This window comes from Lepus europaeus, chromosome 13 (assembly GCF_033115175.1).
Source record: "Lepus europaeus isolate LE1 chromosome 13, mLepTim1.pri, whole genome shotgun sequence".
Classification (NCBI taxonomy): Eukaryota; Metazoa; Chordata; class Mammalia; order Lagomorpha; family Leporidae; genus Lepus; species Lepus europaeus.
In genome coordinates, this window is record NC_084839.1 from 16,564,621 (window position 1) to 16,589,408 (window position 24,788).

A 24,788-nucleotide genomic window follows, 5' to 3' on the forward strand; every position below is an offset into this window, starting at 1 on the left:
GGAACCAAAATACTTGGGCCATCATCTTCTGCCTCCCAGGCACATTATCAAGAAGCTGGATTGGAAGCTGAGGCGGGACAGGATCCCAGGCACTCTGATATGGAATGCAGGCCTCCCAAGTGGTGATTTAACACACTGTGTTTCAAAGCCCATGTGTGTACAGCTAAACAGGAGGAAAGTACATTCAAGATAAAAAGGAAGGGGATGAATTCTCAATTACATCCAAGAATTAAAACTACTGCACAAAATACTGTCATATCAACATGGTTCAAGAAGACTCCTTACTTCTGAAGGTCATAATCAATTCATATTTATTCATGTGGCCCTGTCAATGGATCCATCTGCTATTCATATAAACCTACAACTGTTAATGAATCCAATGTTCTCTACATTTTTCATAAAAGGCTCTTTTTTTAAAAAAAAAATTGAACTTGAGTAGCTAAACATTAAAAAAAGACCATAGCTTAGTGGTGCTACTTTCCCCACACTGCAACATGCACCAAAGTCTTAATTAGAGCCATAGCTATCTGAACTATTTTGGCCTTTGATTTTATAGCACAACATGCAATTCCTATTGGTATAGTTAAACCAGTAACTTCAGTATTTGTTAAAACTGAATAAAGTTTATAAGCCTATCAAAATACCTCTTGTTTCTTGTAAATGTTTAGGAAACATTTCTGAAATGTTTCTGAAACTTAAGGCCTTAAGAGTTAGCAGAAACCAAAAAGTGACCTCACTTTTCACCTTGCTTTCTTCTGAATGAAGCAAGTCCTTCACTCTGCAAGGGGCAGAGTAGCCACCAGCACTGGAGCGGGGAGTCAAAGGGAAGATGGACCACAAGGACCACAGGCCTCTTCTCACAACCACACAAGGTCTGTGCAGGTTGCAGGCTTTGTTTATTAATGTCCTAGTAGCCTCCACTTAAATGGACTCAATCCACATGATAGCTCTTGGGGAAAACAGCCTTTATTTATTATCTCTATGTTACCTCTATAAAGTCATTTCCACACCATTGTTCTTCCTTAGGGTCTTGAAGTAATACCTATGTAGGAAAAGTAGTAAAAATCAGGGTCATCAACTATTTCACAGGACCACAGTTCTGTCTATAGGCTACTGAGTATTTAAGATAGAGATTACAGAAACAATGATCTCACTGAGTTGTGACTATTCAATAAGAAAATCCATGAAACCTACTTAGTACAACGTATTGGCATAAAATGAGAATTCATTATTATTACTAGTTATTGTTATCATTGTTGCTGCTATTGATACTTTTGTTTTAAGGAGCCTGGATGAAAAGCCCTCAACTACTTTTAGAGAAGCTGGGAGTGAAGCAGCCTTTTGCTGACTCAACATCTTTTTTCAAGATATGAAAGAAATTTACATCTTGATGCCTAGCTCTCTTTAGGCCAATACAATATTTGGAAGATATTTCCATTGTAGAACAACATTGGCATTAAAAATTCATGGTTTAGGGGCCAGCACTGTGTCTCACTTGGTTAATCCTCCACCTGTGGCACCGGCATCCCATATGGGCACCGGTTCTAGTCCCAGTTGCTCCTCTTCCAGTCCAGCTCTCTGCTGTGGCCTGGGAAGGCAGTGGAGGATGGCCCAAGTGCTTGGGCCTTGCACCCGCATGGGAGACCAGGAGAAGCACCTGGCTCCTGGCTTCGGATCGGCGCAGCATACCAGCCGTGGCAGCCATTTGAGGGGTGAACCAACAGAAGGAAGACCTTTCTCTCTGTCTCTCTCTCACTAACTCTGCCTGTCAAAAAAATGATATTTATTTGAAAGGCGAGACCAGGAGGAAGCACCTGGCTCCTGGCTTGGGATCGCTGTAGCTCTGGTCGTGGAGGCCATTTATGGGGTGAACCAACAGAAGGAAAACCTTTCTCTCTGTCTCTCTCTATCTGTCAAATAAATAATTTTAAAAAAATCATGGTTTATTGTTGCCTAGTCCTTGGCAAATCATTAGGTTCCTTAACACATTTCAAGATACAATGAAAGAGTTGTCATTACCTTTTACCCATTGCTCCCTTCTTGATTTTTTTTACTCTCATTGTAACACAATTTTTATTCAGGGTTTTTGACTCCACAATTTCACTGAGTCAGTTCTGATCAAAACATCCTGTGATTTCCCTAAGTCCTTTTTCTGCCATCTTTCCTCTCTTCTTACTGAAATATATTTTTCCTTTGATACTCACTTGTTCATTTCCAAATTCTTCACCTTTTCTTATTCCTGTTCCTTTATGAGTCTATCCTCATTTTACCCACTTCTAAATGATGAGTGCTCCAAAGCCCACCCTTTGAGCTTTACTTTCCTCTATGTTAGGGAGCTCACAACAAATCCTGGATTCAAATATCTTTTGCATGCAAATGACTCCAGCCTGAACTCAACTTACATATCCAGCTACATGCTTAGTATCTCCATTAAAACACTAAACAGGTATCTCAAACCTACTATGTCCAAAATCAAATTTGGAATTTTCATTTCCACATATGTTCTTCTCAGTCTCTTCCAACTCAATAATTCTTTTTTGTTGCTGATGACAAAATTCTTTGAGATATTACTGATTCCTAATTTTCTCTTCTACCTTTTAATCCGTCCAAAATTCTATAGGTTGTCCCTTCAATATAGAAGCCTCCAGCACTGCTCCCCAGCTAAGGAGGTTGGAAAACCATTGGGAGAATGGCAGAGGAATGACACAATACAATTTAGGTTTAAAGAGATGTCTGGTTTCAGTAACAATAAACTGTAGGGTATCTATGGCAGAAACAGGGAGCCAATTATGAGCCTATTTTGGTAAACCAGACACTAGATAATAGTATTTGTTGGAGTAGATGTTGTGGCACAGAGGGTTAAGCTGCCACTGGCAACACCTGCATTCCATATTGGAATGCCTTGCTCAAGTTAGAGCTATTTTGCACTTCCAATGCAGATTCCTGATAATGTCTTGGTCCAACTGCTTGGCTTCCTGCCACCCACATGAGAAACCAAGATAGAGTTCCAGGCTACTAGCTTCACTTGGTCTAGCCATGAACATTGCAGGCATTTGGAGAATGAACTGGTGGATGGAATTAATGGTAAAACTTGTCTTCAAACAGTACTTTATAGTTACGTGTCTGTGTGGGAACAAACTGTTGAAATCTTTACTTAGTATAGAGTTGGTCTTCTGTATATAATCAAAAATGAATCTTAATGAAGAATGGGATGGGAGAGGGAGTGGGAGGTGGGATGTGAGTTGGAGTGGGAGGGCGTGTATGGGGAGAAGAACTGCTATATTCCTAAAGCTGTGCCATTGAAATTTGTATTTATTAAATAAAAGCTTTCTAAAAAATAATAGTAACAATTACTGAATCCCTAGTACCTAGAACAGTGCGTGGCCTACAATAAGTGCTCTGTAAATGTTGTTGAATAAAGGAATGAATAGGATCAGCGGGTTCCAGAGGGGCTGGGACAAAGGACAGAGTTTATGTTGACAAAAGGTAAATTAAACAAGATATTCTCTTGGTACAAACACACAACAAAACACAAGGATATAGAATATGCAATAGGTGCTCAATAATTACATGCTTGATAATTGATGAATTGGTTGGGGAAAGGGCAGATGGATAGACGATGAGAATAATGAAAAGATATTAGGAAACAGGGTTGAAAAAAGAGGAAAAAAGAAAGGGGGAACAGAGAAAATAATCTACCCAGACTTGTCACCAGAGTGCTCAAGGAAAGAAAAGCAGGGAAGATGCCAACGCTTCAAAGCTTCCAAACTCTTAAAAAAAAAAACCAACTATAGTCAAAAGTGTGTTTGAATGTTCAATATTACATAAAATTGATCTCATAAATTGAAAACTATTAGCTTGTTTATTTTGTAACTATGAACACTACAAATAGTGTTACTGAACCAAATTTTAAAGTTATTTTACTTAACTGATAATGAGACCTCATGGAAACAGTCTTCTCTAGGATTTCAATAACTAACCGCACCCACTCTTCACTTGAACCCTGCACCCCTACCCTGCAGCACATTTTTCCTTCATTGGCTATTTCAATCCATCTGAATTTATTCATTAGTACCACAAATATATAAATGAGGCTAAAATGCCTGTTTTACCCTCTATAAATTTCTAGGAAACTTATCCAAAAGCAATTATTCATTTGATTCTGTACCTTTCTGCATTCCTGGCTCAGAATTCCTGGGAGAGACTGAGCAGCCATCAACAGTTGCCTGGGATTAAGAGTGACAGCCAAGCCTATGCAATGACAGTTCAGCACTATGGACAGCAATGTGTGTGTTTGTGTGCCTCTCCCCAGGGAAACAATTTTAAGTATGTCCTAACTATACCCAGAATGCACTCATATTGTACCATCATGTGCCAAAAAACAGCAATAATAACAACAGGTGAGATGTGTTGAACACTGTTTCAAGCATTGTACTAATCTTTGTTCCTATATTTAGCACTCTCAAGAACACTACAAGATGGGCATTTGTATTTCCATTTATAGATGAAGAATCTAAGGTTCAGCATCTAAGAGATTAAGTAACTTGCCAAACATTGACAACTCCTAAGCCTCCAGAGTGGGCACTTGATCCCTGGGCTGTGTACCCATATCTCTACCCACAAACACACATAAGGATTCCTCCTGACCATCTGGTGGAGCTCTCAGTTCGGAGGCCTTCTCACTCCCCTCTGGACAACCAACAGTGGGAGTAAGATCCTATCTCATAAGGGAAAATGAAATAGCCATCAGTACATGCAGGGTAAGAGATCCTCAGGCACTTCTACAAGTGGTTCACAAGGTCTCCCACACATGTAAACCACAGTGACAGGCATATTCCATTCACAAATACTGGGATGTTTTCTTCTTCATGTCTCTGATGTCTACATTTTTTCCCAAGCATCACAGTTTTCTAATCAGTCCCTCATGTCTATGCTCAGCCATGTAGCTGAGAGTCAGCCAGACAAGTTGCACAGTCCTTGGCCACAGAAACACCTGGCTCCCCAAGGATGTGTCTCATCATCTTAAATCTGCACAGGCACTTTGATCTCCCTGCTTGGATAAGATTGCAGCCAGGAGTTTATACAGCAACCTTCCAGACCCAGCATTCCACTTCTCCATGATCCAGTCCCTGTTCCCTGACATGAAGCCCTCTCCCTCCGCTTCTTGTCTCCCACAGCTCTTGGCAACTATCAGTTTCACTGTGTCCTCCTCTCACTTCTATGACACATAGAGCTGCACTATCTTTTGTGCAGGGATAGGCACATGACTATATTTCTACCTGGATTATCAACTGTTTGAGGACAAGAAGCATGTCTTAAGGAGGCAGCTTCAATACAGAGACAACCCCAGGCTTAAGCATCATCCCCTTGACTTTCTATTGGACTTGCATTCTTGTGGAACCACGGATTTCAATTTGACTTCCAAAACAGTCATCATATTCACACAGACAACTTTAGGTTTCCCACATTGTTTTCTCCGACTTAGAATTCCACCCCGTAAAACACACACACGCACACACACACACTCATGTTTATATGGGGTACTTTGAAAAGCTCATGGAAAATGGACTTAAAACATGTTTGCTATAGTGTAAAATTTGTGGAATCCATGCATAGTTCTTAATAACATGAATTTTCCAACAGCTTACTGAAGACTCCTCATGTGCATTCTTATATGTATGTGTGCATGCATGCACAAGTGTATTAAGAGGTGTGTATATGTGCCTAAGACTTTCTTGGCTGCCTAATTGTTGACTTCTTAAGGGTAGAGGTTGTGTCTCATTCTTCCCTGAATTTCTAGACTCAGGTAGAGCTGTAAGCACACAGAATGAGGCCAGAATCTGGAAAGTGGGTTTAAAGGCAGAGGATGTGCAGAAAATGGGTCAGCTATTGAAAGGGGAATAACTTTCTCATGAGCCTTACCTGGGAAAACTCTCCCCTGTCCACATACTGTCACCAAACCCAATTTCTGCCACTGCCAAAAACAGACTTGGACAGGAAACATCTTTCCACAACGTACCACAAACATTCATTCCCAAAATTCACACCGATCACCAAGGTAGTATAGTGGTTGAACCCACTTCTTGGGACACCAGCATCCCATATCATAGTGCCTTGGATTGAGTCCTGCCTCTGCTTGCAATCCAACTTCCTGCTAATGCATTAGCAGGCAGCAGATGATGGCTCAAGTGCTTGAGCCACTGCTATCCCCATAGGATACTCAAAAGGAGTTTCTGGTTCCTAGACTCAAGCTGATGCAGACCCAGCTGTTGCAGACATTTGTGGGGTGAACCAGTGGATGAATGATCCTCTCCTCTCTCTCTCTCTCCCCTTCTTTCTCTCTTTCTATCTCTCTGTGACTCCACCTTTCAAATAAAGAACAATGAATAAATAAAACTTTAAAGAGAACAATAACATTGAAGTTTGTTAGAAATAAAACACAAACTATGAAATATCATTCCCATCTAGCAAATTAACACAAATTATACAGTCATCCAAAACCATTACTTATAACTCTACTAAAAACTATAAGCAAATACAATGTTTAAAAACATAAAAAATGTTTTTAAAATTATAATACTTATGGCAGACAAAAAATGTAATATAGATCCCAAAATTTCCTGTCTCCAGTATACATGGTCAGCATAATCCTGGGGATTATCGATGTGATGAGTTTCATTCCCCCTCATTAGGTTATATTATCTAAATCAGTCAATCTTAATATACTGTGATTGTTCAGTGAGCCCGACCCAATCATAAAAGCACTTTAAAGAGGAATGCTCTTTCCAGCATATCACAGAAAAAGCCAAATATTCAAAAAACAGTATGCACTCAACACACCATGGCTGACCCAAAGACAGACAGGCCAACTGTCAAGGAAGGCAAGCAGCCTCAAGCTGCTAAGTGAAGTCCTAGCTAACAACCTTCCAGAAAAAGAGGACCTCAGTTGTACACCCTCAAGGAATGAATGAGCTCAGATGCAAATTTTGCCCAGAACCTCCAGACAAGAAGTTAATTCAGCTGACAAATTGATATTGGCCTTGAGCAGAGAGTACATTGCAGCCCAGAGCAGATTCTGAGCCACAAAACCCAGTCATGCCAGGCCAGACTGCTGACCTACAGAAATGAGAACTAATAAGTGGGTGTGATTTTAAGTTGATAGGTTTGTGGGAACTTGTTATGTATCAAAAAAAATTAGTGCCAATATATTCACATAAAATATTTTATAGTGATTGAATACTCTAGCTTCACTAAAAGTGAAAGAAAATTGGCAAATATTTATGCTATAACAGTTTTTCAAGAAGAAGATTCCAAGATGGCAGAATAGCAACAGGGCAGTCTGTTCTAGGCTAAGCGAAAATAATAAAAATAATAAAGTGGGGAAAGTGCATTCTCAGGGGAGAGTTGTAGGGAGTGGAGATTCTGCAGAAGGAAGAGAGATGCCGTGGATCTGTGTGGAAGGTGCGCAGCAATGGCCAGACACAATCAATGCCCCAGCAGCCCCAAGCTGGAGAAAGCACTAGCTTCAGAGAGCAAGGTGGGATCAAACTGCAGCAGCCCATGCCACTGTGTGATATAGCCAGAGGGAGAGCCTAGTAGACAACTGTGTCTTGAGTCTGGCCCAGAGCCCTGAGGGGAACTGTGTGCCTGCTCACCCAGAGGAAAAAAAAAGGGTATGTTCCTTTCTCCCCTTCCCCACTACAACAGTGCCTGGAAGCCAGCTGAGAGGACGGGTGCCATTTTGGATATAAGCAGGTAGCAGCTGCTGCAGGTCTTGTGCACACACCCAGCAACTGGCTGAGACAGTCACCATTTTGTCAGCAGAGGCAAATGCAACAACCTGAAAATGGGCAGGGAGAAGGAGACATTCTGTCATTAATAACAGCTGCAGAAACTCTCGCATGTGCCCAGAATGGTTGTGAAATAAGTAGGGCTGTACCCAGCGGGTAGTGCGCATGCATGTGATCCAGGGATTTTACCAGCGGGAAAAATCCTCACTACCCATTGACTTTGAGTCTGGCTGGGAGGACTGACAGGGGGCTGGCCACCTACATATGACTGTGAGGTACCCATAGCCTCTCAACATACCACAGGCTCCACGGCTTCGGGGCCCAAACCACCTAGGCAGAGCATCTACAGGCAGCTGGCTCTGGGAACACCTCAGCCTCTCTGTGGGCAGGACAGGCTAGGGAGACAGAGTGGATTCTCAGCACCAAGTGACTACGTAAGCCCTGAGTATGGCATCTATGGAAGATCCGTGACTGCATGAGAGGGTGTGGGGTGAGTTGGTGAGTTGGTTCTCTGGGCAATCACTATGTGTGGCTTCACATGCTCAGAGCTCCCTGATTGCCTGGGGTGTGTCATTGCAATGGGATCCACGCAATGGATCTGAGGACTGCACAGATCTTTTGTGCAGTTCAGGCAGCAGTATGGATGAGTGATGTACCCACTGAGAGCTACTACCAAGGCATTGATCACCATGGAAGAGAGGAAGTGAGGGTGTACTTACTCCAATAGTGGTGACCATATCACCTCTCTTCTGCACAACTTGGGTTTCACTCTGGATACTCACCCAACTCTGCAGCACTGACCAGAGCTCCCTGGTCATATGCAGAACACACCTCTGGTTATTCACTGAAAGAGCAGACATTCCACTAAGCCCAGAGGCATAATTCAAAGATAAAAGCCAACAAGAGGCAACAGACAGAATGGAAGAAAATATTTGCTAACTATGCAACTGACAAAGGGTTAACATCCAGAATCTATAAAAAGCTCAAGAAATTCAATAACAACAAAACAAACAAACAAGTTAAGAAATGGGCAAAAGATTTGAACAGATATTTTTCAAGAGAGGAAATTCAAATGGCTAACAGACACAGGAAAAAATGCTCAGGATCACTAGCCATCAGGGAAATGCAAATCAAAATCACAATGAGGTTTCAACTCACCCCAGTAAGAACTGGCTCATACAGAAATCAACAATAAATTCTGGCAAGGATGTGGGGAAGAAAGCACCCTAATCCACTATTGCTGGGAATGTAAACAGGTACAGCCACTATGGAACACAGTACGTACAGTACGGAGATATCACAGAAACCTGAATATAGATCTACCATATGACCCAGTAATCCCACTCCTGGGAATTTATCCAAACTAAAAAAAAAAAAATCAGCATATGAAAGAGTTATCTGTACCCCCATGATCACTGAAGCTTGATTCACAATAGCTAAGATATGGAATCAATCCAGATGTCTATCAACTGTTGACAGGATAAAGAAATTATGGTGTATATATACACTATAGAGTACTACTCAGCTATAAAAAAAAATGAAATGCTTTCTTTTGCAACAAAATGGATGCAACTGGAAACCATTACACTTAGTAAAATAAGCCAGTCCCAAAAAGACAGGTATCATATGTTTTCCCTGATCTGCAGTTACTAATAGAGTACCTGAAACATTATACATTGGAGAGAAATTGGTAGTCTGATATTCAATGATCGTTTAGAGCCCTTGTCTCTACTGTTGAGGAATAGTGTGTTTTTCTTCATACTATTTGTTGAACTCTTAGTGTAGCATGAACCTTATGACTATAAAAGTAAACTGAAAGTAGATCATTGTAAAAATTAAGAATGAGAATAGGAAAGGGAGGAGGAAGAAGGGTTAGAGCATGGGCATGTGGGAGGGTAAGGTGGAAAGTATCACTATGTCCCTAAATCTGTATGTCTATATGAAATATATGAAACTTACATACCTTAAATAAATTTTTTTAAAGTTTTTCTAAAAGCAAACAAATGCAGGGGCTGGTACTATGGTGTGGCGTGTAAAGCCACCACCTGCAGCTCTGGCATCCCATATGGGCATCAGTTTGAGTCCTGGCTGCTCCACTTCTGATTTAGATCCCTGCTAATGTGCCTGGGAAAGCAGAAGACAGCCCAAGTCCTTGCACCCCTGCTCCTATGTAGGAGACCTGGATGAAGCTTCTGGCTCCTGCTTCAGCCTGGCCCAGCCCTGACCATTGCAGCCCTTTCGGGAGTAAACCAGTGGATTGAAGATCTCTCTCTTTCTTTCTCTGCCTCTATCTCTCCTTCTCTGTAACTCTTTTGAATAAATAATTCTTTCAAAAAAAGGAAACAAACGCAAATATATTATATGATCACCATTTTGTTTAATATAAATGCATAGAAGAAAGACTGTATGGCATTACATCCAAATAGCATCAGCAGTAATAATTGGTGAAAGGATTGCCTATTCTAAATTTTTTCCTTATACTTTTCTGATTCAGTTTTTCCAAAATGCGGGCATATTACTTAAACAAATAGAAATAAAATCAAGAATACTTAAACAACTGCCAAGAACAAAGCCTCTGGTTTTGAAGGGCTGCTAACCTATTTCAGCTAGTTTATCAGCAAGATAGAAAGAACCCTTAGATGGCATCTTTTTACTAATATTATTTAAACATTAAACTCTGTTACAAAACAAAAATACACAAAAATAAGTCAAACACAATGGGATGGTTGTGCCTCTGACCGCTCCAGGGCCCATCCAGATGTGACATGAATTCTGCAGCCTGTTGCCCGCCCAGTGTGGCAGCCAGGCAGCCCAGTCTCAGCTGCTGTGAACAAGCTTTGGATCGGCTACAACATTAGCCTCGCTGCTAATCCTGCTAATGCACTCGCAATCTGTTGGACAGGCTGCCCATCACATCCCCTCTGACAGGGTGAGCAGCCGCTGGAGGTGGCTGTGACAGGAGGATTACTGAGAAGACGCCCGTGAGGACAGAGTGGCGCTCCCTCCGGGGAACTCTGACCAGCTTACGGAGAGGCTGAATCCCACCGAGGGTCTTGGGCAGAAGCTTGTCTTCCAACGCCTAGCCCTCGGCACACGGGTCCCAAGGAATTGGGTTTTATGATGGTGACCCCATTTCTGCAGCCCCAGGATGAAGACAGAAAGCAAGGCAACTTGAAGGGGAAATCCACAGGGGTGAAGCCCGAAGGCCTGAAGGTGCTACTTGCTACAGGAAACAAGAAAAAGGCCCTGGCCCACTGGGATGAGTCACAGGACGTCCTTCCCTTGCCTTTCCCCCTGGCTACCAGGTCCTCAAGTGAAATCGCAGTCACAGCTTCATGCTCATTAAGTGGGCAGCATGGCTTTATCTGCCTCCTAAACTGTCAGGAGTTTCCTTTTAAATAGTTTTAATGTTTTATTTTTTCATGTTCATGTGATATTAACACAAATAGAACAGACTGAATGTAGTTCATAGATACAATTCTAAGAATATAATGATATTCACTTCTTCCTCCCCTTCATTCCCACTCTCTCTCCCTCCCTCTGTCTGCTTTCTTTTTATTTTCTTTTTCTTTCTTCCTTCCTTCATGTTTAAGATGGCATATTTTTAATTTTAATTATAGCCAAAGGTTTAATGCTCTACTAAATAAAGTACTTGACAAGTAAAAGTAAAAACACCATAGTTCAGTGACAATACTCAAATGAGAAGATGTCCACTTCACTCATACACAGTAAATTTTAAAGTAATCATAGGCCATTAAAACTACAGTAGTAAATCATTCTTAACCATTAGTTTGACAAAACTATGTTTGCAGCAATACTGACATACACAAGCATTTCTTTTTCTGTTTTTGCTTTGTTTAAAGATTTGTTTATTGGAAAGTCAGAACTATAAATAGAGGGACAAAGAAACACAGATCTTCCATTCACCGGTTCACTCCCTAAATGGCCACAATGGAGCCAGTACTGGGCCAGGCTGAAGCCAGCAGCCAGGAGCTCAATTTCGGTCTCTCGCATAGGTGTAGGGCCCCGAACATTTGAGTCACCTTCTCTGCTTTTCCCAGGCACCTTAGCTAGGAGCTGGATCAGAAGAGGAGCAGCAGGGACTCGAAACAGTCCCCATATGGGATGCTTGCATCACGGGCAGCAGCTTTACCCACGATGCCACAATACTGGTCCCTGGTTTTATTTTTGATTCATGTTCTCCTTTGCATGTGGGAGCGAAAATTAAATGTTCTATTTTAAATACAATGTAAAATGGAAATAAAAGGGACAGGTTTTATGCTGGCAGATATAATTCTTTTTAAAAAGCAAACACATGGGGCTGGCGCTGTGGCACAGTGGGTTAATACCCTGGCCTGAAGTGCTGGCATCCCATATGGGCGCCGGTTTGCATCCCAGCTGCTGCACTTCTGATCCAGCTCTCTGCTGTGGCCTGGGAAAGCAGTAGAGGATGACCCAAGTGCTTGGGCCCCTGCACCTGCATGGGAGACCCAAAAGAAGCTCCTGGCTCCTGGCTTTGGATTGGCAGAGCTCCAGCCATTGCAGCCAATTTGGGTAGTAAACCATTGGATGGAAGACCTCTCTCTCTCTCTCTCTGCCTGTCCTCTCTTTGTGTAACTCTGACTTTCAAATAAATAAATAAATCTTAAAAAAAAAAAAGCAATACATGCTTTGTCCCAAAACACAGCTCTTGTATCTTCTAGGTAACCCTGATCACCCTGGCCAGAGCGGCACACAGATCCTTCTGCTCCAGGTTAACAAACACATCCTCAGTCCAAATGTGCAGAAGTAGACTTCCTCCAAGAACACAATTAACCAGACATTCCCCATTTCCCAGGAAGTTTCCACATTTCTGTAACTCGAGCAAGACGTTCCTTCTCCACATCCCAACTTAGCTCAGAACACCCCCCGCCCAGGCTCAGGTGCCACCAAGGACGCTGCGAATGCTGAGCAAAGCAGAATCGCCTCATGTCCTAAAGGAACCTGTGGTCTACAAGCAATGCAGAGCGAGGAGCGTAAAGAGTGAATGCCAGGGAAAGGATCCTGGACCAGACTGAAGGTAAAGGAGCTTGAGGCTGTATCTTGGGAGATTCTACTGTAGGTGCCTAATTTACTTTCCTCCCTTTTCCAATCATATTTTAGCAACACTCACTGAGTGTTTTAGCAACAGTCATTGGCACAGAGGACTTAACTGAAAGGTGAAACTCTGAGAGGCAGTGACAAGTCTCAGCCAGGTACTAACAGGACAGCAACCAGAGACCCCTGAGGCTTTGCTCCACATTCCATTATCAGCCCTTGACATTCTCAGCTGCGATTTTCCAACACTCTCCTGCTCACAAGCTCAGGTCGCAGCTAGTGAAGTGACAGAGACAGCGAAAATCCTGCAAATTACCCTGCCCTGTCAGACGAACCTCACCCCCTTCTGATGGAAATGTAAGAGCCCTGGGCAGACAGGGGTCCCCCAAATCCCCACACACACACTCCCACTCTTGCTCTCAGAACAGGCTCTGTCCTGCACAAGACACGCTGGCAGGGCACCCCAGGGACAGGAGAATGGGCTCCAGCTGGTGCTTGAAGGCAAGTCTGGGACCTGAGCCATCATCCTTCCTGGGCCAGCACTCCATACACCTGGTGATGCCTAAGGCTTTCTCTTGCCCATTCTCTCTTAGCTGCTCACTTCCCTCACAGCAGGGGGCTGAAGCTCAGACAGGCTCACCCTTCCGTGAATCTCAGTGACACAGAGGAAGTCTGGGGTCCTGTGAGTGCATGGGTTGAGGACTGTAAAGAATCTAAAGGATGTCTCTATGATTTACTTTGTCATCCGTGCAAATGTACACCTCTGAGCCTCAGTTTCCTCATCTAAAAACTAGGAATAATAATACTCAGAGTTGTAAATCTCTCAGCACATCTTAAATATGGCAAGGACTCAATAAATGGTAGCTACACAGACTATGCTCTCCTCGTATGTCTGCATACTGAACATCATATCTCATGGAGGAAGAATGGGTTTTCATGAGAAAGAGATGGACTCTAGGCTCCAGGGGAAAGGCAAGGGAAGCAGATGAGGGTTGGTTGGTTGGTTCGTTGGTTGGTTTGATGGTTTTAGAAGGAGAAAGGGGGCCGGCGCCGTGGCATAGAGGGTAAAGCTACCACCTGCAGTGCCAGCATCCCATATGGGTGACAGTTCGAGTCCTAGCTGCTCCACTTCCCATACAGCTCCCTGTTATGGTTTAGGAAAGCAGCAGAAGATAGCCCAAGTCCTTGGGACCCTACACCCGTGTGGGAGATCCAGAGGAAGCTCCTGGTTCCTGGCTTTGGGTCAACACAGCTCCAGCCTTTGCAGCCAACTGGGGAGTAGACCAGCAGATGGAAGACCGATCTCTCTCTCTCTCTCTCTCTCTCTCTCTCTCTCTTTCTCTCTCTCTCTCCCTCTCCCTCTCCCTCTCCCTCTCTGTAGCTCTGCCTTACAAATTATAAATAAATAAATCTTAAAAAAAGAAGGAGAGAGATGAGGCCAGCATTGTGGTGTGGCTGGTCAAACAGCTACCTGCAATACCTGCACCCCATATGGGCACTAGCTCAAGTCCTGGCTACTCCACTTCTGAGTCAGTGCTTAGCAAAGCAGCAGAAGATGGCCCAAGTGCTTGGGCCTCTGCATGTGGCAGACCAGGATGAAGTTCCTGGATTCTGGCTTTGGCCTAGCTCAGCCCCTGCTATTGCAGCTATTTGAGTAGTAAAACAGGAGATAGAAGATCTCTCTCTCTCTCTCTCTCTCTCTCCAGCTCAGTCTTTCAAATAAATAAGTAAATCTTAAAAAAAAAAAAAAAAAAGGAGGAGGAAGAAGAGGAGAGAAACTTCCAAAGGTGTCTCTGAAATCACCATGCCACAAGAAATACATTCAGTAAGACATTTTCTATTCATGAGCCAGGGCATGCTTCCTAGTCCAGAGCTGAGTGTGCCTCACCAGCCCAGTGCTGCACAAAGCTGGCTGTGCACCCATTTCTCTCGCTGTATGTTGGGGTGCAGGACGGAAGGGAGCTCTAAGCATCTCAGAGGACCTGGTATCAGTTGGCCAGTCAAGGATTATCCACCTATTGTGGGAAACAATGAAACCAACAAGCTGGAAAGGACAGAGTGGTTTTCACCAGCTTCCCAACAGTTACACCAACAGCTCTGGAGATGCCTTCTTTGTAGCCAACAGATTGTGACTGATATTCACATTCCATGCTTTCCTGGCCCATACCTGTATGGAAATTTATCTTAGCCACATAAACAAAGCTCTAGACATTGTTTTACACGTATTCTCTGTCAGTTCAAAGTTATGTTTAGCATCCAATTGTGAGATGATCATTTTTTTAAAAAAGATTTATTTATTTGTTTGAAAGGCAGAGCCAGAGAGAGAGAGAGACAGAGAGAGAGAGACAGAGAGAGAGAGAGAGAATCTTCCATCTGCTGGTTCACTCCCCAGATGGCTCCAATGGCAGGAGCTGAGCCGACCTGAAGCCAGGAGCCAGGAGCTTCTTCTGGGTTCCCCGTGGAGGTGCAGGGGCCCAAGGACTTGGACTGTCCTCTACTGCTTTCCTAGGCCATAGCAGAGAGCCGGCTCAGCAGCGGAGCATCCGGGACCTAAACTGGCGCCCATATGGGATGCCAACACTGCAGGCAGCGGTTTTACTGGCTACACCACAGCACTGGCCCTTGTGAGCTGATCTTAATACCCACAACTAAAGTCTAGGTCATACCTTGTTCTGGTGCACTAATTTCAAACCTCAAGATTATAAATAGAAGATAAAATTGGTGGGAAATCTTTGATGGTTTCCTGTCATGTAAGAGTCCATCTAGAGATGGAGAGAGTCCCTGTCTCTTACAGGTGGTCTTAAGGAAAAACGCTCATTTTAACATAACAATATGGTTGGTGTGACCTAACTGCCAGGCAGCCCACTTCCTCAGAAATCTGGAATGTGTCTGATTTCATTTGTTTCTCTAGAAATAAATATTTACAGCTCAAACCTTTATGTTCATTATTTCAAAGTGGTTTTTTTTTTTTTTTTGCTTTTGTGATAGCTCTTACTTTGAAAGCAATTGGCTTCTTTTATTGTGCTTCTGGGACATGTCAGAATAGCCGCATGCTTCTGCATATTTCCTAAACATGAGACTCATTTACAAATTACAGCTATTTTAATCCATGTATGTCTGCCACACAGTATCCTAAGCCATGTGCAAGACTTTCTTCATCTGAATCTGCACAAGTGACGTAACTATTTCCAGGACAACTACAGAATCAAGTATTCAGGAAGGAAAAATAATTTTGGTTCTAATTGCAAAAATGGATATAGTCAATTCTGCAAACAAAACTGAAAACAAAAATTTATACCTACTCCATTTTTCTTAATTGTTTGTCTAAGACTTTTTGAGATCAAAGTAGCCAAAATGCTGGTAACATTCCCAAATAGTTTTTAAGACCAAATAAAAAGAGGTAGATAGCCTATAGTAGTATTAGCCACACTTGTGGCACTCATTTAAACTTTCTCCAGCAGAAACTGTGGAAATCAGAAAAGACAGGCATTTTTATTTTAATTGATAGGTAAGAATTGAGGTCCTGAGATACTAAGGGATTACACTCACCCAACTGGAAGTGACCCAGCGATGTTCAGTAATAAAATTTGTTTGGAGATAGAGGCTTACTGCTTCCAAATTCCTTTTACCCAGGTGATCAATGAAGTCCACTCAGACCTGCAGAAATAAACATCATGTTGTAATAAGCATCTGGAAAAGGCAGGAATTGCTTCTCTCAATGTATATGTTACCTAAGGTCTTAATCTGTTTTCTGTTGCTAATAACACAGTACCATGGACCAGGTAAGTGGTAGAGAAAATAGCTTTTGTTGGTTGGCTCACAGCTCTAGTTCAAGGTTGAGGGACCTCCCCTGGTGATGGCCTTCTTGCTGTCAAAGTTCCTAGGTGGTGCAAGGCATCTTATGAGGAGAGACAGGGAGCACACACATGTGTAAATTCTGGTTTCTCATTATCTCTTAAAAAACCACACTGTTGTTAACCATCGGTTTGACAAAGGTATAAAACAAAGATTGACAAAACTATTTGCATTAGTACTAATATACATAGGCATTTCTTCCTTTTTTCATTCCTTTAAATTTTTTCATTTTTAATTTTCTTTTTTTTAAAAGATTTATTTACTTGAAAGTCAGAGTTACACAGAGAGAAGAGAGGCAGAGAGAGGGAGAGAGAGAGAGGTCTTCTGTCCATTGGCTCACTCCCCAGATGGCCGCAATGACCGGAGCTGCGCCAATCCAAAGCCAGGAGCCAGGAGCTTCTTCCAGGTCTCCCATGCGGGTGCAGGGCCCAAGGACTTGGGCCATCTTCTGCTGCTTTCCCAGGTCATAGCAGAGAGCTGGATGGGAAGTGGAGCAGCCAGAACTTGAACCGGCGCCCATATGGGATTCCGGTGCTTTAGGCCAGGGTGTTAACCCGCTGCGCCACAGTGCTGGCCCCTTTAATTTTCTTTTTTAATTTAAGGGGAAATTATAATGCAAATTAAAAATGTAGAAGGAAGGAAGGAAGGAAGGAAGGAAGGAAGGAAGGAAGGAAGGAAGGAAGGGAGGGGAGAGAGAGAGAGAGAGAGAGAGAGAGAGGATAAGAGAGAGATGGGGAGGGAATATCATTATAATCCTAGAATTGGATCTATGGATTATAATAAATCTTTTAAAAAATAAAATAAAAAACCCACAGTGTTGAATGCTGGGGACCTACACTTGGGATCTTATCTAATCCTAATAATCTTCCCAAAGCTCCACCTCTAAATTAGCAGCATCAGATTCAGTGTCCACCCTCTGCATATCTCACAATGGGTATTAAACTCCAGCATCAGTTTCAGAGGAAGCAAACCATTTAAACCAGAGTATCTACATTCACACTGCATTCTACCAAAGATATATATCTTAACCAATAAATAATATCAACCAAAGAGAAGCATTTGCATAAATAATTATTTAACTTCCTGACCAAGGCAACACTAAGAAATCCATGAGGAATGAGTTTAGAACAAAAAAAAATTCTATCCCTTTAGGAAACATTTTGACACTGAAGGAAACCAACTTGGTATTTTAGAAAAATTTAAACAGATCCCTGAAGCTCCATTGCCAAAAATTTAATGAGGCTTAAAATTCTATGGACAAACTTATATTTTAAAAAATTATGATCTGAAAACCAGGCAAGGGAATAAGGTATAAAAGAAAACCATGTTCCCAGCCAATAGTTCCATTATATTTTTTCTTTCATAAACAAAATAATAAAGACTCAATTTTACTGAGTCAAAATCAAAAGGTTGCAGCCAATCTAAAAATAAAAATTGTTCTTCTTTATCCACAGGGACCCTAAATACTAACATTTGAGAGCAAAGATTGTACAATAAGAGAACCACTCCAGAGCATTTTATGTCAAAATATGAAGTGATGATTGTGCATTGTAAAATAGAAAACAGCATAATACATTAGAGTGACAGCCCAGGATCAGCTTAGAACAACAAAAAGAGAAGGAAGTACCCCCAGAAGGTAAGAATTTATGGAGGAATTCATCCATCACTTAGCATATATTTACACCAATATTCACTCACTTATGTAAGAAGACAGAAAATCAAGATGCCCCAGTCTAGCAGTTAGAAAAATTTGGCAGAGAACTTTGAGTTCCTTCCTTGTCTGATTGTAACAAAGTGGCCCTGCCTGATCCACCCTGGGGGTATTTGAGAAGAATAAGAGGACCCAAGTCCCACAGAGACACAGGCCTGCCACCTGCCTCCCAGCAGAAGCCACACGGGGAGCAGTAAAGACACAGCTCTTGCTTTCAGCCTTGGAAACATCCACAGAGGCAACACTTAGAGAGCCTTACACTCAGCCACTCCTGGTAGCAGAAACGGCACCTCCTTCTTCTCCCATGAGCACAGTGTCAGAGAAAACATGTTAAAATAGACTAAAATAAGATCCAGAGCCTCAAAACATAATACCAAAAATTCAAGGAGATGACTGAAAACCACATTATACCAAAAGCCAGGAAAATCTTAACTTGAAAGAGAAAAGACAACAGGCACCAAAATCAAGATGACACAAATGTTGGAATTATTGACTAACAAGAATTTTAAAGCAATCATAAGACCATTTCAACAAGCAATTACAAATACTTGAAGATAATGAAAATTAGAAAATTCCAACAAAGAAGCAAAATATATAAAGAAGTGTGCAGAATACTAGAAACAAAAAATATTAAAATTGAAATTTTCAGAACAAAAACAATGGGTGTAATGGCTTCAACAGAAAAATGAAGGAATCAGAGGAAAGAATCAATTAATTGAAAGACAGGACAATAACAATTGCCCATTGTGAACAACAGATAATAAAGAGACTTAAATAAATATGAACAGATTTTCAGAAACCAGTGGGACTGTAACGTAGTTCTAATATTTATGTCATTGGAATCTTGGAAGTAGAGTAGTGAGGGGAGCTGAAAATGTATGTGAAGAAATAAGGACTGAAAGACTTGTAAAATATGGGAAAAGACAGAAACCTACAGATTGAAAAATCAGAGAAAACTCAAAGATACCAACACCAAGAACCATTATAATCAAATTTCTTCAAATTTAAAAAATTAAAGATCATAAAATTATCCTAAAAAGAGCAAGGAAGATACGACACATATGTGTACAAAGGAAAAACAATTCAAATAACAGATTTCTCATCAGAATCTATGAAAGCCAGAAACAAGCAGTAACATTTTTCAAGTGCTCAAGTGTCAACCCAGAACTGTGTACCTATGAAGTTATTCTTCAGGAATGAGAGAAATGACAAAAGAAAACTAAGAGAAGTTGTCAGATGCAGACCTTCTCCACAAGAACGGCTTTTTTAAATTCTCAAAATGGAAAGGAAATAATAAAAGAAGGGAACTTGGAACATCGGAAGGAAGAAAGAACAATAGGAAAAGCAAAAACAAGGCTAAGTTCAATAAACTCTCCCTATCCTCTTGAGTTGTCTAAATTATGTTTGATGGTTGAAGCAAGAAGTATAGCATTGTCTAAAGTGGTTCTCAATGATGTATGTAGAAGAAATTAGTTAAGACAACAATGTCATAGACAGGATAAAGGGCCATAAAGAGAGGTCAGTTTTCTGTAGTTGACTCAAACAGGTGAGGTGTTGACACGGTAGACCTCTGTGTTGATGAAATGGTTCTCTACCTTCACTTGGTGGTTGTTAGAATTCACACACTTGGTAAAACTATACATACACATTGAGCCAATATCAATGTTCTGGTTAAGATTTTATACTGTCATTCTGCAAGACATAATCATTGGAAGAAACTGAATAATGATACATGGAACCTCTCTTTACTATTCTTGCAACTTCCTATAATCTGTAAATATTTCAAAATAAAAAGTTTTTCACAACAGGGGACTACTCACACAGTGTGAAACTTTGGAATTTTTTAAAATATTCAAATGATTGTAGAAATGAGGGAAATGTAACACTGATAAGAAGGTTGATGCTATAAAACCACTGTGAATTTTCTTCAACATGGTAATAATGTGGTACAGAATAGTATCTTCATTCCTAAGAGATACATGTTGAAGTACACATGAAACATAATGAATTGTGGAATTTCCAAATGATTCAGCAAGAAAGAATGGCAATAAAACAAATTTAACAATTTGCTAATTACTCACTCCTTGAGGAAGATCTGAAGGTGTTCCAAGGACTGTTTTTCTAATTATTCTGTATGTTTATCATTTTGCATTGAAAAAGCTGGCAGGTTTAATTAATGGATAGATATGTGATAAAGCAAATATAGTAACATGTTAATAATAGAATCTAGGTGGTAATTGGGTGGTCACTACAAAACTATTTTTTCTGTTTGAAAATGCTTAAAATGTTGAGGGAGGGATCACAACACAACACACCTTCTTCTAACATTTCTTATCCTCCTTTGGTCCAGTAAAACACATACTCATGACAACTAGAACAGAAATTATTTGCCTGGCTGCCTGGTTAGAGAAACCCTAGCACTGCCTGCCCACACTGTCACTGTCCGAACCATCACACGAGCAGTCCCTGAGAGTATGGCTACTGTAAAAGAGAGACAAGACTGAACTAGGCCAGCCTGGATTCATGGATACGCTGCTATTTCCAGAAATTACCTAAAATGCAAAGTTATTAATGCCTCTTGGGTGAGCATCCAGAACTGTGAAATGAGTGAGCGTGGCAAAACAGCCAAAAGTATTCTGAGTAACATATAAACTGGGATCTTGTCAGGTATGATTGGAATTAAAGTGACATTGTTATCTTAGGACTTCAATCTAAGAAAACATGTTAAACATTGAAGAGTAATCACTAAAGAAATAGAGCTAAGGCTTATCATTTAAATCAGAAGTTGTCAGAAAAGAGCCATAAAAGAGGTGAGACAACTAAAAATGTAAAATGAGAGAGTAGCCATTAATAGCAATGTATGTTATCACCGTTAAACGTAAATAAATAGACATACATGATGGAACAATAGGTAAGAAGATCCATCATCATAGTACAAGTTTCTGATACACACTAAAGTATCAGAGTTAGGAATTAATACACACAGAAATAAACAAATATAAAATATATAAACTTTATAAAAAATCCAGGCCTCATGGATACATGGATCCTTCTGTTAATCATGATTCTTCCAGTTTCTCCACCATCTTCAAGTGCCCATGCTCAAATGTTTCAGTGCCGGCTGATCTCTCCAAAGACAAAGCCACACAGTTTCTGATAGCTACAACACCACAGTGGTCTCTGCCCTACTACACACCTACAGGAGGTAGACCTCCACCTGCTCTGAATCACTAAAGCAATTCTGAGCTCACGCTACACAAAGACATTTGACTTGACCCAAGTTAATAAGCAGACCAACCTTCTAACTCTCATTATTTAGTGCAATACCCAAATTTCCTGGAAGCTCACTTTCCTTCTCTGGTTGTCTGAAAGGTCAAGTATAGCCATTCTGACTCACGTCATCCGGCTTCCTTCCATGTCCCCTATAAAGTTTCTCATCCCGTGCTACCACCTACCTAAAGGCTCCAAGCAGTTCTTATGCCTGCAAAGGATAGAAAGCAACCATCTCTACTTTAATGATAACAAAAGCTGCTTATCTCATTAGCAAGAGTTCAATCAAACCAAATATTTGAAAAGAATTAATGATGCTTCACACATACCCAGAGACAGTACAGCTGCTGAGAAACTGCACAGAGTTTAGCAGAGAGAAACAACGGGTCGTGTGTGCATCGTGGCACAGCAGGTTAAGCCACCACTACAATACCAGCTAGTGTGCCAGTTGGACTCCTGGGTGCTCCACTTCCAATTCAGCTCCCTTCTAATATGCCTGGGAAAGCAGTGGAAGATGGCCTAAGTATCTGGGCACCTGACACCCATGTGGAAAACCCAGATGAGTTCCAGGCTCCTGGCTTTGGCCTGGCCCAGCCCCAGCCATTGAGACCATTTGGAGAGTGAACCAGCTAAATATGCTTTAAATAATGGAAGATTTCTGTCTCCTCCTCCTTTTCCCTCTCCTTCCTTCTCCCTCTGCCCCCTCCAACTCTGCTTTCAAATAAATAAATGAATCTTTTTAAAGCAAGAGAGAAACAAATACTCTCAACCCATTCATCTATCCACTCCTGATTTCTGGCTTAGTCTTTCTATATTATAATTGGTACTTAAATAGCACTGTCCAGAGAAGACGGTGGAGACTAGTAGCACAGAGCCAGGACTGGGCTGACTTGGTGAAAAGAAAATTTTTTTTCCAGATATCTCCATGAAACAGCATTGGTGAACACCTTTTCTGTAGGTTCAGATGTTCTAGCACAGGTCAGAGACAGTACAAATCCTTGGGGATCTGTCACTACTCTTGCAAGCCAGCGTTGGAGTGTACATCACACTGGCTTCACACACAAGCTCCTTACTCTGCCCCAGGTTGACTCTGATTCCCTAGGCCTGTGCCACACATCAGGGGTGAGTAGGACTCTCACACAATGCTGATTCCCCTTTCCAACCAAATGATTTGGGGATTGATTAACCCATTGGTATTCAAGAACTGGTAAAGGCTTCATTCAAGTTTCCCCAAAAGCTTCAAAGAGATCACAGTTCAAATGGTCTCCCTCTCTCATCCCATTCCAGGATCCCTGGGTCGTGATACAGTGAGGACGGAGACTCCTAGGAATAGGCCAGCCTGGGAGACGAACCTGTAACAGGACACTGGGAGAAGCACTTCCAATGCCTTTACACGGTGCTCCACAAGCTCCAAAGTGGCTTTGCAACACGCCAGGGCCCGTTTGGGGTTCGAGTAATGAATGCATTACTGACAACACGGAGCATTATCTCCATTTCAGGAATGAATCCAAGGCCCTGAGCAGAGTTGCCCAGAGTTTGTGTCAGGAAAAAGCTAGCACGCAGCCTCGCATCTCGACAGTTTCTATACCTTTTTCTGCCACTTCCCAACCGAGTATCTTAGGGTTGCAGAGACACTGTCGTGGGAAACAGCACAGGGGCTCGGCTCTGCAGGAGGCCCAAGTCAAGGAGATAGAGTGGGGTGAGAGGCCAAGATGCAAAGTACCGAGGCTGGGGCCGAGGCTGCTTCGGAGCGGTGGCACTTAAGTCTGCGGCTAGGACCGCAATGGACTTTCTGAGCCAGGACAGGGCCTGCGCCCTGACGGCTCGGATCCCAGCGACACCGGTCACCTGCACTGGGTCTGAAGACCTCAGGAGGTCTCAAGCCCAGGGTCTCCAGCCCGCACGAACCTTCGTCTGCATCTCTAGCGTTCACAGACGCCAGCCGACAGGCCCGCCCCCCGGGCCAGCGTCCCAGAGAGCAAAGCTAACTGAGCACTTCCGCGAGCCCTCAGGCAGCGGCACCTGCCGCCCGGGCCGGCGAGTCCTTCTGCGCCTGCGCGCCGAGCCTGCGCCGTGAGCCGGGAGGCGCGTGGAGAGGGCGGGGCGTCTGGGCCGCGGCCGCCGGTGCCCGGGAACCGCGCAGGCCGGGCGGGGAGACGGCGCTAAACCGCTGCCGGCAGCGCCGCTCACTTGGGGCACCCGTCCGCGGGTCTGCGGATCCTGGTCCCACGGGTGAACTGTTCCCTGGGCGCCTCCGTGGGCGGGGCCGGGAAGCGTGTCCGTGCGTGACGTCATGAGACAGCGTACAAGGGATGCCGCAGTAGACGGAGCGCTGACGTCACGGCGCTGTAGTGCCGGGAGTGTGGGGGGAGGTCGGGCTGCCTTTGACGCCAAGATTCTGGGGAGCTTAGGACATCGCAGGACCCACGTTTGTGGCGCTGGGGCGCCCCGACCCCTGCCCCCGCGGCAAGGGGGTCACGCGGGGAAAAGTTCTGGTGCGCCCCCCGCCCCCGCTGCCGTCAGGGCGGAGGCGGCGGCACCGCAACCGCTCCTTGCTGGGGCGACTCTCTCTGTGGGTGCGGTCCCCAGCGCTCCTGAGCTCCTGGCAGAGCGGTCCCCGACTGCGCCAGGCTGCGCCCAGGGTCGCCCTTGCCGCCCACGCGTCCACAGCCCAGCCTTGTCCCCGCGCACGCACGCACCGCGCGCCGGGGGGTTCAGGGAAGGACCCCCCTCCGGCCAGCGGCCCCGGCCCCCCTCCGGCCAGCGGCCCCAGCCTCCCCCGCCGGCCAGCGGCCCCGGCCCCCCTGCTGCCCCTGCCCACCGGCCCTAGGGCGCGCTGGCCTCCGGGCCGCAGAGCTCGATGCTGGGAGGTGAGGTGTGTGAGACTTCCCGGGGTGTGGGGGTAGCGGAGAACTGGAGCAGGCGAGGCAACACACCCGGCGCTTCCGGCCCTCTGGGTAGCGCTTTATATGCGACCCCCACTTAGCGTGGGTGGGAAACGCCTCCCCCCCCCCAGCACTCGGCCTGGGAATCCGAGCCCCGGCTCCCCCCCCCCCCCGCCTTTCCACCTGCAGTTGCTGTTTCTT

At 43.4% G+C, this 24,788-nt stretch overlaps 1 long non-coding RNA gene across 3 annotated transcripts in view; it reads right to left on the reverse strand.

The window, feature by feature from the left end:
* Positions 1-23,738, reverse strand: part of LOC133773004 (uncharacterized) — a 62,627-nt gene extending 38,889 nt beyond the window's left edge. For 2 of the 3 annotated variants that reach the window (XR_009867841.1, XR_009867843.1), the window contains exons 1-3: positions 23,611-23,738; positions 16,416-16,523; positions 989-1,042 (exon numbers count right to left, since the gene is read on the reverse strand). This is a non-coding gene — a long non-coding RNA (uncharacterized LOC133773004). Of the gene's footprint in view, positions 1-988; positions 1,043-16,415; positions 16,524-23,425 lie in introns of all 3 variants that reach the window. The other variant, XR_009867842.1, reaches the window with a different exon arrangement.
* Between the last annotated feature and the right edge of the window lie 1,050 nt (positions 23,739-24,788).